The sequence below is a fragment of the Macaca thibetana genome, chromosome 7 (assembly GCF_024542745.1).
Source record: "Macaca thibetana thibetana isolate TM-01 chromosome 7, ASM2454274v1, whole genome shotgun sequence".
NCBI classification, from domain to species: domain Eukaryota; kingdom Metazoa; phylum Chordata; class Mammalia; order Primates; family Cercopithecidae; genus Macaca; species Macaca thibetana.
In genome coordinates this window covers 117,078,710-117,096,134 of record NC_065584.1, presented here as the reverse complement: position 1 = coordinate 117,096,134, position 17,425 = coordinate 117,078,710, and the positions used below count along the sequence as shown (strand labels likewise).

General features: G+C 42.5%; 1 protein-coding gene across 3 annotated transcripts in view; it reads right to left on the bottom strand.

The window, feature by feature from the left end:
• Nucleotides 1-17,425, bottom strand: part of SCG5 (secretogranin V) — a 118,260-nt gene that overhangs the window by 18,732 nt on the left and 82,103 nt on the right. The window lies entirely within an intron of this gene.

Below are 17,425 nucleotides of genomic sequence, written 5' to 3'. Positions count from 1 at the left end.
CTACTACAGCATATTAACCACTCCCCTATTGTGAGACAATTAGTGTTTCCCAATTCATTTTAGACATTTAATGTTTTCCATATTTTGGATTAATTTTCCTCAGGATAGATTCCCAGAAGTCAAATTACTGGGTCAAAGGCTATAAAACATCTTAACGACTTTTGATACGGTATTGCCAAACTGTTTTCCAAAAAGGAGGTACCAATTTATAAGCCATCACCAGCAAACTATGAAATACAACTTTTGCAACAGTCTCACCAGCATTGGGTTTTATGAAAATCAATTTTTATATTTTCTTTGCTAATTCAAATGTTTTAAAATTACTGTGTTATTTTGAATGTCTTTGATTACCAGCTTGGTCAAATATCTTCCCATATGTTTACTAATTTTAATTTCTTTTATGTGAGCTGTTTGTTTATGCTCTTGGAATTTCAATGCTTTTCTTATCAATTTGTATGAACATTTTACATAATAAGATACAAGGCCTCTGGCTGTCGCCTTTTCTGCAAATATTTTCCCATGTTGTCTGACTTTGAATTCTGGTTACTATTATAGTATTTTGCTAACATACGTTTTTAATATTTATGTAGTCAGATTTCTCATTTTTATTCTCCTTTTTGATTTCTTCTTATCCTTCTAAATGCACAAAATCATTGCCCCTTCAGAAGTACTACTGACATTTGGATAATTCTTTCAATTTTTCCGTTTATGAGTTAACTCTTTAATCCATGTTATTTATTTTAGTGTATGTAAAACAGTTAACTAATTATCCCACCAGCATTTGCTAAATAATTCTGTCCTTTCCTACTTGTTTCACGTCTTTAACAAATACTTAAGTGTCTCATACATACCAAAACCTACTCTGAGAACCAAAACACAGCAGTGAATTAAGAACAACTTATACTCCATAACTTGTTTTACCAAGTTACCAAGTTAACATATGAATGCATGTGAATTTCTGGACTTTCTTTTCTTGTAGCCTTAACAATCTATAAGGCTCATGAAGCTTCCTTGTCCAGCACCACAGCAGATCATTTCTTAGCAGGATTTCATACTTACCGACTCCATGGGGGCACAGGAGCCTCACACTCAGAGTTCCCTTAATGCACAATCATGGTGTACGCAGACCTATACAGGAGAGGCTGGTTTACAATCAAAAGGTGCCTCGGTGGGCATGAAATTTGAGCAAAATCAGGCAAAAATAACACCATGCTTCCATCTTCTCCCGAAGGAGGATCCTGCCACAGGCTGGATTAGTTAAGTCCAGTTGAATGAGGCTCCCTTGTCCCTGGATGAACATGAGCACTTGCCTTTGTTGTTTTGGCTAAACCAGCTCTTCGTTGGATTCATACTTTTTTCCCCCCTTGGAAATGTTAATATATTCAGTAGAATCATGACTAGATCTCAGTGCCCCGGGGATCATATTGTCTCCTTGAAGTGACATTGCATCACTCTGTCTTTGTGTGCTGTCTTGATTAAAGTTTAACCTTAAAAGGACAATCTTACCTCTGCTGATTCCTCTAGCCCCCAAATTCAAGCAAAATCAAGTGGTTGTTTGTTTGTTTTGTTTACATTTATATTATATTTCATTGCTTTGTGACGAGAATGATGACAAGTATCTAGCCCAGATCTAGGTCACTGTTCTGTAATGAGAGAAACTGTAAAATTTCTGCACTTTTGGCCGGGCACGGTGGCTCAAGCCTGTAATCCCAGCACTTTGGGAGGCCGAGACGGGCGGATCACGAGGTCAGGAGATCGAGACCATCTTGGCTAACACAGTGAAACCCCGTCTGTACTAAAAAAATACAGAAAACTAGCCGGGCGAGGTGGCGGGCGCCTGTAGTCCCAGCTACTCGGGAGGCTGAGGCAGGAGAATGGCGTGAACCTGGGAGGCGGAGCTTGCAGTGAGCTGAGATCCGGCCACTGCACTCCAGCCTGGGCGACAGAGCGAGACTCCGTCTCAAAAAAAAAAAAAAAAAAAAAAAAAAAAAAAAATTCTGCACTTTTTTAAAAAAAATAGGTGGTCGGGTACCATGGCTCACGCCTGTAATCCCAGCACTTTGGGAGGCCGAGGCGGGCAGAAAACAAGGTCAGGAGTTTGAGACCAGCCTGGCCAATATGGTGAAACCCCGTCTCTAGTAAAAAAAAAAAAAAATACAAAAATTAGCCGGGAGTGGTGGCGGACACTTGTAGTCCCAGCTACTTGGGAGGCTGAGGCAGGAGAATCACTTGAACCTGGGAGGCGGAGGTTGTAGTGAGCTGAGATCGGGCCACTGCACTCCAGCCTGGGAGACAGAGCAAGACTCTGTCTCAAAAAAAAAAAATAAAAAATAAAAAAAAAAGGATTTCTTTTGTAAACTACCATATTATTTTTGGAAATTTTCCATGTGAATATGTAATATAAGGTATTTTATATAACCCGTACACATCTAAATATAGCCAATTTATCAACACTTTAATTATATTCTTTTTATATCCATATTCACATTTCATCTCTAGTCTATCATAATCTGATGGTTATACGTTAAACTCTACTACTAACAATAAGTGACTGTCATTCTCTTATTTCTTACTGTTTTTATCATTTTGATGCTATACTAGTTAGCATATCCAAGGGTATAAATGTTTCACTTTAATTGTGTTGGTAATTGGTTGCTAAATATAAACTGATAAATCATACATTGATTTATAGTTCTATTAGTTTGCCACTCTCACTCTATTTGTGTTTAATTGGTAAATCTTTGATTATCCTTTTAGTTTTAACCTTTCTGTATCTTTCTGATGATTCATCCAGTTCATCTGTGATAGCTACCTTTGGAGCTAGTGCAGGGATACATATCATTCCACATTAACCCAATAGCTGCAAAGGTTAGACATATCAGTACACTTGGTATTGATAGACTTGAAGCTTTATATAATGTTGGCACTACAGCCACCACTGTGCTTGCTAGAGGGCAGGCTGTCTGGTGTGTCAATACATGTCTCAACTTTTGAAAGCACTCTAGCATTAAGTGCCAGGAATTATCCAACTTGGCTCAAGGCGGAATGCGTGTCTTAATGCTCCATTAGTAATTAATGAAGGAAGCAAACAGTTTCCCTTATGGAAGGCCTGCCAAGGCTCTGTTTACCTCTGTGCACCAGTGCCATTAAAATGAATGCAGCACTTGTTAGGAAGCAACAGATGTTTAGCACTAGGCAGATAGATTAGAACACAGACTCCTTTTAAACTGCATTTAATGATGTCAAATCAAGAAACACTCACTGACGTAGGAACTGAGAGAGATATGCAGAAGTAAAAAATGCTGTCCTTTGCGCTCCAGGAGCTAGAATTTTATAGACAATTAAACAGGTATAGAAAATAAAATAATTTTAACATGATACAGTTGCAAATACAGCCAAATGCCAGTTATCTGGTTCACTATAATATTTAGGTCATGTTGATCTATCGTACCTGAAGCCAAGTCAAACAAAATAATATGATGCTATGGATGCCATTTGGTCTATTCATCCCAGCCTCCTTCACCGTCTTACTGCACTAACAACCAACAACAAATAACTCAATCAATCTAAAAATATGTATTGAGCACGTAATATATAATCAAAACCTGCACTAGGTACTAGAGGGTCAGTGATGAACCAGATAAATGTAGGCTCTGCTCTCATAGTTCATAGAGAAACAAAAAGAAACAAACATAATACAGCCAGTTGTAATGCACTGATAATGTAACCGGGGTATGGCAGTGTGTCACAGTTGTGTAGAGGAGAAGTATCTAGCCCAGATCTTGGTCATGGAAGACTTCCTGTAGCAACATACTGTGTAGCAATAATTATGTTAGGTGCTATAGAAGATATAAATGTGAAAGACATAGTTCCTGTTCTCTAGTTCCTTCTTCATTCTAGTTGGTTACTCATGACTAACACAATAAGCCAGTAGTACAGAATAAGATATATTCCCAACATAATGTATTGTGGTATAGACAATAGATGGTGGTATAGAGACCAGACCACTGTACAAAGCTAGGTTGGAGAGAAATTAAATTCTGCTGTAAGAGTGTTGCTGAAACTCAGGAGTGAAATGACAAGGATTGGAATTAGGGTGGCCGCAACATGAGTTAAGTAAGATTTCTAGCAGTGCACAGGAGAGAGATGAGTCAAAAGCTTGTGAGATTTCAAAATCTGCTGATTTGAGAAAAGAATACCATTAATAAAGACAGGATCTTTCACTTACAGCTTTGAAATTATTTCAGGCAATTAATTAATCCTGTCCTGTGATGAGGCTTTATTTATGTTTCCACCACAGCCATGGCACTCTACAAATGTCTCTAGAATAAATGGAAAATATTTAATGCTTGCCAAATGAGTTTTAAGTCCAGTTGTGTTTATATAAACTTTGCTTTATATAATAAAATTGGTACCATGCAGCTGTTTATTTCCAAGCTCTAGATATCAAATCATTGGTAGACTTTCTTTGTATTGCCGTGGCAATAAAGTTGCACTCAGATGTAATTGTCAAAGGAGAGAGAAGGAGAGTTGGTCTTATTTGAGTCAGAGCTCTTAAATCTCTTTCTTGGCCTGTGCTGGAACCCTCCATAAAAATCTGCCGAGCTTTTGACCGCATCCTGCTCTTCTCTGCATTCTCACCCTCTGCTATGTGCCTCCAATTCTCCCTTCTGTACATATCCCTTTGAGGTTGGCAATTCAGCTGGCAAGTTGACCTGGTTGGTTTCGGTCTCTCCTGGCCTTTGAGATCTGATCAACCACAACTCGAAGCTTTGTCACTCATGGTCTCGTTTGGTGTCAACAGAGCCCCCAACAGCACTCCCAGGGACCACCAGCTGGAGTCTAACAACTCCAACGATCGCTTGTCCAGAACAGGGCACTAACTTTTCTGGTTACTTACAAACTCCCTTGGGTTTCAAATCCATTTTCCTGTCTCCATGATTTTGAAGATCAGTTGTTAGTACCTAGTAAACGGAAATATGTAAAGTAAATATCTTCTGACCCCCAAAGTTTTACTTGGCTCTAAACAGTCATGGCCTTCTTGTTGCACCGGTAGAGTTTTTTTCATTGTTTAATGTTAGAGTAAATCTCTGTTATCATATCTTATCTTGATATCATTTGACTCTCCAAAATGTTGTGCACAAAAACCAAAATCTGAGTTAACTGAGGTTTCTGACTATAGGAACATCTCTTCTCTCTTTAGAGAGAACGCGCTGTTTCATGTAGTATTCAGATCACTGAAGCATCGGTTTAAGATCAAGATTTATTTAACCATTTTAAAGGAAAATTTTCCACTACGAATATTAGGTAAATAAACAGCAGGGGAATATGACCTTGCTGTTCTTGATAATATGGGACTATTACTGGGAATATCAATGACTATACAGTGTTGTAACAGTGTATTCTCAGAGGATTAAAGGGCATTCGGGGCCGGGCGCGGTGGCTCAAGCCTGTAATCCCGGCACTTTGGGAGGCCAAGACGGGCGGATCACGAGGTCGGGAGATCGAGACCAGCCTGGCTAACACTGTGAAACCCCGTCTCTACTAAAAAATACAAAAAACTAGCCGGGCGAGGTGGCGGCGCCTGTAGTCCCAGCTACTCGGGAGGCTGAGGCAGGAGAATGGCGTAGACCCGGGAGGCGGAACTTGCAGTGAGCTGAGATCCGGCCACTGCACTCCAGCCTGGGCGACAGAGCGAGACTCCGTCCCAAAAAAAAAAAAAAAAAAAAAAAAGGGCATTCGGATATAAAACTATATTAAATGGGTCGGGCGCGGTGGCTCACGCCTATAATCCCAACACTTTGGGAAGTGGAGGTGGGTGGATCACGAGGTTAAGAGTTCAAGACCAGCCTGGCCAAGATGGTGAAACCCCGTGTTTACTAAAAATACAATTACAGGCAGACGCCTGTAGTCCCAACTACTCAGGAGGCTGAGGCAGGAGAATCACTTTGAACTCGGGGGACAGAGGTTGCAGTGAGCCGAGATCACGCCACTGCACTCCAGCCTGGGCGGCAAAGTGAGACACAGTGTCAAAAAAAAAAAAAAAAAAAAAAAAAACTGTATCAAATGGTCCCAGATGCAATCGTTTTTAATGTTGTCACCTCACTCCTTCTAAGTTATTAATTGTAGTCATCCCAAATCCTTTCCATAATGATACACAATAAATTGAGAGTGCACCTAGGCCCTGCAAGTCTCTTCTAATTTTACCCTCCCCCCAAAACACACACACGCACACACACACGCACACTACACCTGCACGCACACACGCACACACCACACACACACGCACATGCACTCACGCAAGCACATACGCGCACACACGCACGCACGCGCACACGGGGATCTTATCCCTATGTGGATTCTGATCCAAGGTGAAGGGTGGGGCCTGAGGTTCTGCATTCCTCACGAGCTCCCACGTAGTGCAGACACTGCTGGTCCATGAGCCACATTTTCAGTAACAAGGGGCTAGAAAATGAGAGAGCCAGGCCTATTAGAATTATATTTAAAATGAGAGAAAATTAGCTCTGAGATTGTGCCTAGGCAATCTTGCTTTATGGAATCTGTGACATCGGTGTGGCTGCTAAAAACTTTCTTAAAAGTCTGCGGTTTCAGATAAAGGAGCTGTCACTGCAGTTGTAGTCCTTTTACTTAAGGTTTTACTCTACAGAGGCACTTGCTCACACTTTGCAAGGAAAGGATCCTGCTGCCCCATTTCTTGCGCTAATTCTGTGAGAATGAGAGGTAAACACCTCCTTTGAAAGTGAGTTCTCATGGTATCAGTGATGTCCTTTGCAGAGCCTGATGATGTCCCACCACGATGCAGGGGCTCTTCCGGCTGGGGCTAGTGGGGGCAGTTTTGACGGACGTTAAGGTTGGTCAGAAATTAAGAACATAAATGGGACCTGCGCTACTTGGTCACTCTTTTTTTTTTTTTCATCATGTTACAGTTTCAGCAGTTGCAAAGTGCTTTCCTCCTTATTAAAAACGTCCTAGTGAGGTCAGTAGGACAAGAATCACTCTTCATAATTCTAAGTGAGAAAGTGAGTCCTGGGGAAAGGTTTCTTGCCTAAAGCCACTCAGCAAGTTGGTGCTAGTCTGGATTCCAGCCCCGTGTCCACTCTACGGTGGCACTGGGAGAGCCCCGACGAGGCCTTCTGCGTCCGTTCGTACCCTTTCCAGTGCGTTTCCGTCTTCCAAAAATGAGCTGGAGCTGCACAGCCACCATTAGTAGAATGACCTGTTGGGGTAACTGGGGTCTCTCACAGTTTCCTGGTCACTCAGGGGATCTTCAGCGTCAGTGACCACTGCAGAGCCAGGCACTGGCAAAATGGCTCTGAAACGGGACGCCACCTGTCGGCCTCGCCACCAAGGTTCCTTCGCACCTGAGCGCCCATCTCACGCTGGAGGTTTGGAACATCCAGACAACCCCTGCCCTCCAGACTCTGCCACACAACTTGGGAACACCCTGACAAGCCCGCAGCCAGCGTCGTCCCATTCGTACCCCTCACCCTGCCTGCAGCCCTGGGGACTCAGGCAACGGGGCACTGGCGCTGGGCAATAAAGGAGAATTTTGGTGGGGCAGCCTGGTGCCAGGGAGCCAGTCGCCCACCTCGTAAAAAGGGAGTTCCATGAGGAGCGTCTGGCAGGGAGCGGGCACACTGCCCTGAATACCAGCCATTCAGCTGAAGGGAACAGGTCCAGCAGTTTTCACTTATGTTACCACAAACAGCAGATGCTAAAAATACACTGCGGTCTCGATACATCGTTCAGAAAGCGAGGGACCAGTTTTCCTTTTGTCAGCAGTCTGGGAGCGTGAAGCAGAGGGATGGGGCACTCCAGACACCGCCTGGCTTCCTTTGGTTTCCCCCGCTCAGACTCTGACAGAGCTGAAGGCTGGAGTGCAACAGCGCCCAAGGAGACCGGGAGAGAGGTGGAGGGCGGCAAGCCCCCCCGGGGCTAAGGGAAGGCAGCGTGGAGTGGGGTGAGGAAGGGGCGGGGTGGCTCCTTCTGGAGGCCACAGAACAGCCTGGGACTCCCTGAGGCCACACTGGCCGTAGGCACCAGGCACTGGGGGCTAAGAGAAGTCACAGACCCAGAAATCTCCTTCCTAAGGTCCAACTTGCCCCACAAGTTTTGTTTTGTTTTGTTTTTTCACAACTTGAGGTAAACACACAATTATACAAAAAGCGCAATCACTTGTCCACAACCAGAGGGCTCATCAGTCAGCTCCTGTACAATCTGCGCTTGGGTTTCTCCTTCTCAGTAAGCACTCAGGCAGTCCCACCACACGTTGTGTCTCCACTGGAAAGAAGACAGCGGCAAGGAGAAAGAGCAGGAGAGGGACAAACAGATTGGCCCCTGTGAATGGGGAAAGGAGCCTGAAAGAAGTGGCCAACATGAGGATGGAACTTCACATTTTAGATGTCTGACCCCCATGTTTCTGCTTCCTGCAACCCAAGTAATTGAGGTGAGATAAAAGAAAAGAAGAGTCATTTCCACACATCCTTTCTCAAAATCCACTCTATGTATTAAGACCTTTCGTCCTTGACTCCTGGTGAGAAACGAGGGTCCCAACATTCAAACCGATTTACGAAAAGCAACTATTTTCATTTCCGGAGGACCCGCAGAAACGAGAGCACTGTTTATACAAAGAGGCTTTTTTAGCTTCCTGTTGTCAGGGCCCTGAGTTCAAGTCCACATTCTGCCACACACTGTGGGATAACCTCCCATAGCCTCCCAATCTCACTGGACCTCAATTTCTCCCCTTTTAACCTGGGGATAACATGCTTGTGGGAGGATCAGATCAGATACTGGATGTCAAATGCTTACCTCAGTACCTGGTATGGAATAAGCACTCCGTGAATGGTAGCCGCTTTTACTATCTAGTCAACATTTCCTAATCGCACAATTAACAGAGCTGAAATGAACGATCCTACATATTTTTCATTGTGGTGATCATGGTCCTGTGTTTGAGGTATTGAGCAACAGGGCTCAGAACATTTGAGCTTTTTACTAACATCAGTGCCTTCTTATCAATTCAAAATTAAATAAAGTCATGCTTTGCCTAACAAAGTTACTTCTCCGGGCAACATAATCCCTTCTCTCAAGGAGCTTGCTCTCCAGTAATAGGGGACAAAATATGTCCACATAAACACATATCTGATGTTTGTGCTTGCTGGAAGAGACCAGCAGCACTAGCAGAGAAGAGAAATGTGTCTCCTGGAATGAGAAAATGAACACACGATAGTTTATACTTAGAAATGGATATTATCACCTCAGCTCTCCTCCCTAGGAACAGAATTGAGTTTAAGCTGTTTAGAATGGCGAGGGTTTATGTTGCAATATCCACATTCTCTAAACTCACACAACAAGTGACCCCAAAGCACACAGCATTTGGTAATTGAGAAAAACAAAGGAATGATTCTATCTGTGCTGAATTGGCTTATTCATTGACTTGCCTCAGGGCAGAGGGCTGGCCCAGGCAGTTTGCTAGAGTGATCCTTCTGCTCTGAATTGAGCCTGGTCCCTCACAGGGACGGCCCCACATAGACGGCAAGGGCAGACACCCCGGCTGGCACTATCCTGTCCTTGTAGGAGAGATCTAAATTGGGTTGAGCCTGTTGGCAGATAAGCAAAGTGAAACCCATTCGGATATTTTGTCTTGAAAGGCATTTGTTTTCATTCCTTTCCTTTCTTCTTCTGCTTTCCCCCCTCATACTAGGATCTAAAAAACTCAGGCTCCTTGGGGACCAAAGGCAACATTATCATCGTGTACTCAGAGGCACGCAAACAGTGAAGGCAGAGACGCACATTCTGAGTGCACTGCATTTGTAGCTTTCACATCTACATGTGGTCCCAATTTAGGATCACAAGCAGAGTTGTTTATTTTAGAAAAGCTTTTTAGTTCACTTTTAAGGTATTTTGCTTAAGCATTGCTTGCTTTTCAAAAGGAGAAAATGTATTTTTTTTTTCTGAAGTGGTGTTTGTTTTGGCTGTTTACTTATTTGCAAAAGTTCAAATTTTATCCTATGAATTTAACTAATTTTTCTGTAGTCACCACAAACCCCACCCCCTCTAACACATACACACAAAACCCCAAAATAAAATAACCTGGAAATGAAGCCTTTTTAGGAGAGCTGTGAAGTTAGCAGGTTTCGAAAAAGTCATTTCAAATAGGTAATTTGCAGTAGTACTTTTAGCTCCTTCATATAACTTTTATTTGCTGTCTGAAATGAAGTCTCAACTTGGCAACTCGTATGAAGGCTAAGCATGTCTTTATACTAAGGTCAAGGCTCATGTTTGTCCTTTAAAATCTTTATTTTATAATCTTTGGTGAAATTATATGGCTGAGCTGAGGGTCAGAGTGGAGCTTGAGTTGAGGATCAGGTATACTGAAAAAATAATGGGATATAGAACTGTGGTGGTGGTGGGGAGTAGCTAAGGATATGGACACAAAACTGTAAAGTAAAAATATGGACGTGGGCCCTCCAGCATCTGGTTCCACATACAGGCCTACCACCTCCAGTTATCTAAAGCTCCCACTTCATCTTCCTTTCTGAAACTATACTTACTTATGACATCATTTGTCCAGAACCTGAGCCCCACCTCTCTGTTTTCAATGACATAGCAGGTCCTATGTATCATTGTTTTGGGTAAGCTTCTCTACTAACATGATAATGAGTGCTAATTCACATGTGGTACTCTGCTCCTGTATGATATATTTGCAACTTAGAGGATTTCTGGGATTATTCTCTTCAAGTAGTGTCTTCACCAACAGGAATTCCAGACCCCCTGGTGTGCCAGCTATAGGGATAAGCAGAGTATGTCAGGTTCGCAGGTAAGGAAAAGGGGCAATGGCAATGACAATCCTGCAGGCAGAAATAAAGTCATTAGGGGCCAAAGCAGAGCCAGGTAAATGCACAGGAAGTTTATAATTAGTGACCCAGCGTCCAAGGAGATAGCTTCGAACACGAAAGAAAGAAGTAAAGGAGATCTGCAGGAGCTTAGGGAAGACGGAAGCAACGAATGGCTGAGCCAACAGATGACATTAACACCAAGACACCGTGACAGTGGAGGTGACCCTCCGCCCCAGACCCACAGCTCTCTGCTGGTTTCTGTTGAGGCTCACCTTCCGGTCAGCCTGGGCTTCACAAAGGAAGCAGGTCACTGGGGACTATGGTTGAGGAGGTGTGAATAAGGGGAAGCAGGAACTGTGTTGGGCCCATTCTGGATGGGATGAGGTGGGAGTGGCAGGGCCTGGCAGCGCTGTGCCCATTCAGAGCCCCTTCCATCAGCTGGCCTGGTTCTGCACTGGCCAGGGGAGTGGCCCTAGCACAGACTGGGGGTACATGGCTTGCGAATGTAATTATTCCATCATGCCACTTCCCTCCATGTGTCTGTAGACTAAAACGAGGAGACTCCATTTGGATCTGACAAGGCCTTTTGGGCCACGACAAGGAACGTGATTCTCACTTGGCGTTACAAATTTGTACCTGCATTAATTACCATTCCCCTACTTCTTTTTCTCTATCCTAAACTGCCGTAAATCCGTAAGTGTTCTTTATAAATGGCTAGAATAAACATTTGTTTTGGACAGTAATCTCGTAGAAATTCTTTTCTGTTTCTGAGTTCCTGGCAGTTATTACTATTTTTCGGTGGCTGCTGTTGGTGGAGCGGGGATTAATTCTAGCCTCAGAATGGCATGTGGTGTGTGTGTTGGGGAGGGAGACGGGGCTCAGACTAAATCCTCTACAACTCTTTGGTAATGCTTTCCTGGCCTATGGTTTCCCATCTCATACAAATATTCCCAATTTCTCTCTTTTATATCCATGCAACCTCTGCCTGGCAATAGGTATTAAGAATAAAGTGGGCCCAGTGGCTCACGCCTATAATCCTGTAAGTTTGGGAGGCTGAAGCAGGCGGATCACTTGAGGTCAGGAGTTTGAGACCAGCCTGGCCAACACGGTGAAACCCCATCAGTAATACAAATACAAAAAAATTATCCAGGCATGCTGGTGTGTGCCTGTAGTTCTAGTTACTCGAAAGGCTGAGGCAGGAGAATCACTTGAACCCAGGAGGTGGAGGCTGCAGTGAGCCGAGATCGCGCCACTCACTGCACTCCAGCTGGGGCGACAAAGTGAGATGTCTCAAAATAAATAAATAAATAAATAAATAAATAATAAAACTACAACAAACCAAACAAAACAGTATTCACTGCTTATTATCAGCTTTGTGCCAGGAACCACACCTGGAGCCAGAAGCCAATGTTATGTTAGAAGAGAGAGACTCAAAGGTGGTCACAAAGCTATGCGGACAGTGGTGAATGATTCGTGCCTTACAGGCCAAAAGCGGTGCCTCTGGCGATGTGCTCAGACAGCTGCAGCACTACACACAGACACTGGAAATACACCTCACAGAATTCTTTTCATCCTTAAAAATGGCAAGTCTCTTACCCACCCATGGTAAAAGGGGTGAAGAAAGCACACATAACTCAAATTCATAAAAACACCAAACTTATCTTTAAAAATGGCTTCGACCTTCCCATCCACCCACTCCAACCAAATTTTTAACTAGAACTACTGATGAAAAATAACGTTGGCCTGAGTCAGTTCCAGTCCCCTTTATATATTATTTTAAATTAGTATATAGCAGTGCTGTTCTATAGAAACAGAATATGAACTACATTTGTAATTTTAAATTGTCTAGTCTTCTCACTTCAAAAAGTAAATACACTGAAATTTAATTTAATAATTAATTTTTATCCCAATATATCCAGATTATCATTTCAACATGTAATTGATATAAGCAATTGCCAACGAGACTTTTTATATTCTTTTTTGCATACGGTATCCCAAATAGGGTGTGTAGTTTATACTTAGAGCACATCACAACTCGAGCTGGCCATATTTCAGGTCTCATGGGCCTGTGAATACCAAGTCGGTCAGAGCAGGTGTATAGAGGAAGCTAGGCATGGCGATCAAAAGTGCAGCCTGCAATCCAGATGCTTGAGTTTAAATATTGGCTCCATCACACTAGCTGTATGACCTAAGAATATTTAGGTAATACCATCCTTAAGCCGTTGGTATGAGGATAAAATAAAATAGTCCTCGTAAGGCTTTTTGCAAGAATTCTGGCAAATATTGTGCTTCATAAATGTTAGCTAGTGTGGTCACTTTATAATGCATGAGCTCGATACTTAAAAAACACATGTGGTCCTGAACAAGTTATCTTACCCCTTTGCATATTAGTTTCCTTCTCTGTGAAACAGGGGTGATAATAATACTTCACTGAGAAGATTAACTGGTACAAACATAGCACTTAATAAATGTTCGTTTCTTTCTCCTTGACTTTAGGTGCCAATGAAGACAGAAATAGCCAAAGGGCTCGCTGAGTGGGACCAGAGGTAAATGGGCCTGGATAACTGGCAAACTGGATAGTCACGAGGTTAACTATGGCACAGGCAAGCATCCAGATGGTTCCAACCTACCTCGGCCAGTGTGAGAGTGCCCAGTAGATGTGTTTCTTTTGTAGTTCCTTTACTAGACACTTTATAAGAGCAGGCATGTTCACTGTTTCACAGGCTAATAGAAATAAAGTATGTATGTGCATCTTATGTAACGTATGTACGCTGAATTCAGTAGGCAGCCATGTTCAGTATTTTAGAGCTGTAGCCATCACTCAACTCCCTAGTGTTGATAAGAAGAAACATTTGGGGAAAAGAAGACCTATTTGTTTATTATAAGATTCAAAATCTCTAAGGGTAATGGCCTTTATTGCTTTCCTACTCAGAAGTTTTTTTCATATTTAATAGCTCATACAGGATTCTGAAAAGGAAAACTTAAAAATTTTAATTAGAACCATATCCCAAATATCCTTTGCTCCTCTGCATGTTTATTTTTTCTTAGGATTGATTTGTTCAGAGTTTTGAAATTACCATGGAAGAGCTTTTGAGGATGTTTGAGATCCATGATTCAAAACAGGGAGGGACACATGAGTGGCAGGATTGGTTGTAACATCAGAAGCCACCAGCCATTCCTCAAATTGCCAGCTCTGGAGCCCTCCATCCTGCACTCGAAGGAGATACTGCAAACCCTGCCAAGGTGTTCATGCCCCTCGCGCTTTAACGTGTCAAAAAGCTCAATTCCCAAAGACAGTGAAACTGCCACGAAAAACAAAATGAACTCTGGATGATAAGGAGGCCCAGTCGTTTCTCCTATCAATGGAAAGGGCAATTTTGACTAGAGACAAATAGTACTTGATTTTACCTATAGGGACTTATGACTTCTTCACAGCTCTGACTCCTCCTTCCCCACAGGAATTCAATAATGTAAACCTAATAATTAAAAATGACATAAAATGAATGTAATGAGAACACCCTAAAACTAGTTTCCCTCCTGGCCTATCTCCATGTTGTATCTTTCAGAAAGGGTCAGAAACTAGACTTAAAACAAACAAAAAAAAAAAAAAAAACAACCCCAAACCAGAACCTAATGCTGTTGTGATCATTTAAATAAACACAACTGAATAAAGAAGTTGTTTTACAAAAATAAAAATAGAAAACAATTTCTTGAGAAGAGGCATGGATTATTCAGGATGCCTATGTTATTCTAATTGTTTCAGTGCCATTAGGTGCATTTAGGTGAATGTGGCCCTGATGGATAAATGCACCTGTAATCCATTTCAAGGCAGTGATGTGAGATATGAGACTTTTTTGGGTAGGCACAACCCCAAAAATGTCATGTAAATCTTGAAAAATTTTTCATCCAAAAACCCCAAAGGGTTTACTCATGTCAACATCCACTTCCCCATTTGATAGGCAGAGAGAGAAGAATGACTACGAGAGGAAGATTCTCTGAGACCAAAACTGGAAACCTACTAGAGGCTGGGCTCCCATAGGCGCCCTGGCCCAGACCACAGCAGGGAAGGAATTCCTCCTTTCTGCCTTTGTGTCTCATCTCCTAACTTAGAGATGGTAGCTTATTTTCCTCTCTTGGTTTCCTTCAGTATTCCTTACAGATAACAGATGTTCAATACATATTTGCTGACCGCGTGGCCTCCATTCTGTAAGAGTGGAGGTGACTTAGCAGGACACATGCTATTTATACAAACAGAAGAACCTAGCAGCACACATGTGAGTAGGGATCTCCTTATTACTGCTCCTGGAGGTGGATTTATAGCGAAGTGAATGAGGGCCCCTCATGGGTGCAGACTGCTTCTGAGGCCTGGAACCTACCTTTTCATTTGCAATTGTGTTTTATTTTTCTTGAAAAAAGTTTTCAAATTGCATGAGTTTCAGGCCTCACGAAATTTGAATCTGTTGTGGATTGCTCTTAAAAGCGGTATACAAATGCCATCTTGGATTTTTCATCTGTCATTATTTTAACTCCTAGTCATCCAAAGCAAATATAAATCAATTAGCCTTGTAGCCATGGACAAATGAGGCCTGGGTTTCCTCATTTCTGAAAATGAAAAGTGATTGAATGTGATTCCTCGGATTCCAAAAGAGAGCAACGTAGGGAAGAAGGGCACACAGAAACAGAAGGAGGCAAAGGCTAGGTCACCCTGGTGCTGGCTACACTACTAATAGCTGGCATATGACCCTCAGTGAATAACTTGACCTCTCAGGGCATCATTTTCTCTACTATGAAATGAAGCAGGTGGACAAGATATTCTCTAAAGTCCCATCTTGTCCCATGATTCCAGTGCCCTGACTTGTGCAGTGTGTCACCTCTCGTGGCCACTCTCACTGGGTGCTCACAGTAGCCCTGAGACTAGTCAGTGGAACACTCTGGTGAGATTCAGAATTCAAATTCAGTGCTCTTCTTACTCATACCACATGGGAGATATTTTCCAGATGAACAGTAAACAAGGCTAATATCATTGGTTTGATGGCCTTCAAATATGCACTGTTGTCATGCCTAGTCAAAGATGATAGTCTGAGATGAACCAGTGTTGCAGTGTAGATGTGGCGAATGACGAGGGTGTGGTTCCTTTCCCACAAGAGGCACTGGACTTGAAGCTGCAGCTGGTACAGCCTATCTGCAGGGAAATGCCATTTTCTTCTCATGCCTCTGTTCAAAACTGGAGTCCCACTGCTTCCAGCTAGGCAATCGTTAGAGTCACTGGTGGCAATGAAAAAATCCCAAGCAGCTCAGACTCCCTGGAACTGCCATAGTTGAATTCCTGGAGAGATTGGGGGCCAGGAGTCTTTCATTTTAAGCTTCCCAGGTAATTGTGATGATCCTAGCCAGCCTGCAAATGCTGTTTCTTTTAAAACAGTTAAGTCTATCTGGATACCCCGATGCCTCCTGCCACAAAGTCAAGCTAGTGTAGCATTGTCTAGGACAAGCAGTGACAGCCATAAAAGACCACCTATTCTATGATTCCATTTATATGAAATGTTCAGAAGAGGCAAATTCACAGACATAGAAAGTAGAGTAGTGGTTTCCAGGGCCTGGGGAAAGGAGACTGAGGGAAGGAGTAAGGGGGCAGAGATGAGGGGAATGGATAAGGGGAATGGAGTTCCTTTTGGGGCAATAAAAAATCTAAAATTGATTGTACTATGTGAATATACTAAAAACCATTACATTGTATACTTTAAATTGTTGAATTGTATAGTATGTGAATATCTCAATAAACCTGCCATTTACATATACGTATTATATAATATGTGTATATTATATATGTATATTTTATATATATATATTCTTTTTTTTTAACAGCCCTAATCTTCTCTTCCCCGCTCTACACACAAACACACGTGCACCAACTCACGATCATTGACAGGTTAATTACAGAAGCCCAACTAATGTCCCACATGTATGAACGGCACTCCAACCACCTCACTTGAGACCACCTTATTAATACTCTCCCCAGCTCTCCAGCTCTCCTGCACCAGAGACATCAAATCGTCCCGGGCGGATGGCACCACCTGGTGGCCACTACAGGAAATCCTGACTGGACACCTCTGCACTACCTCCTCTTTTGCCATTCTTCCCTCTTCTTCCAACTTCAGGGCTCAGTTAATTCTATAGTTGAGGTGATCTCCAATTTATACAAAAGCACTCCCTTTCATCTCTCCTCCAAACTCTTGCCTCAAGTCTTCCTCTACGGCTGCTAAACAGCTTAAAGAACTGTAGTTTTAAGTCTACATGTGAAAATGGAAAGAAACAAAACTTGAAGTGGATAGACACAAATTAGATCTAATAAAGAAGCAATGCATTGTATTAACAAATATTTCAGAGACTAAGAAAAACAAATAGCTATATAATAGGAAGAGATATTCCGTTTCATTGGTAATCAAATAAACACAAATAAAACAATGAGATGCCATTTTTGCCTATCAAATTAAAATACTTTAAAAAGGTAATACTCATAGTTAACAAGTGAGACAAGACACCCACGAACGAGTGAGAGAGAGAGCACA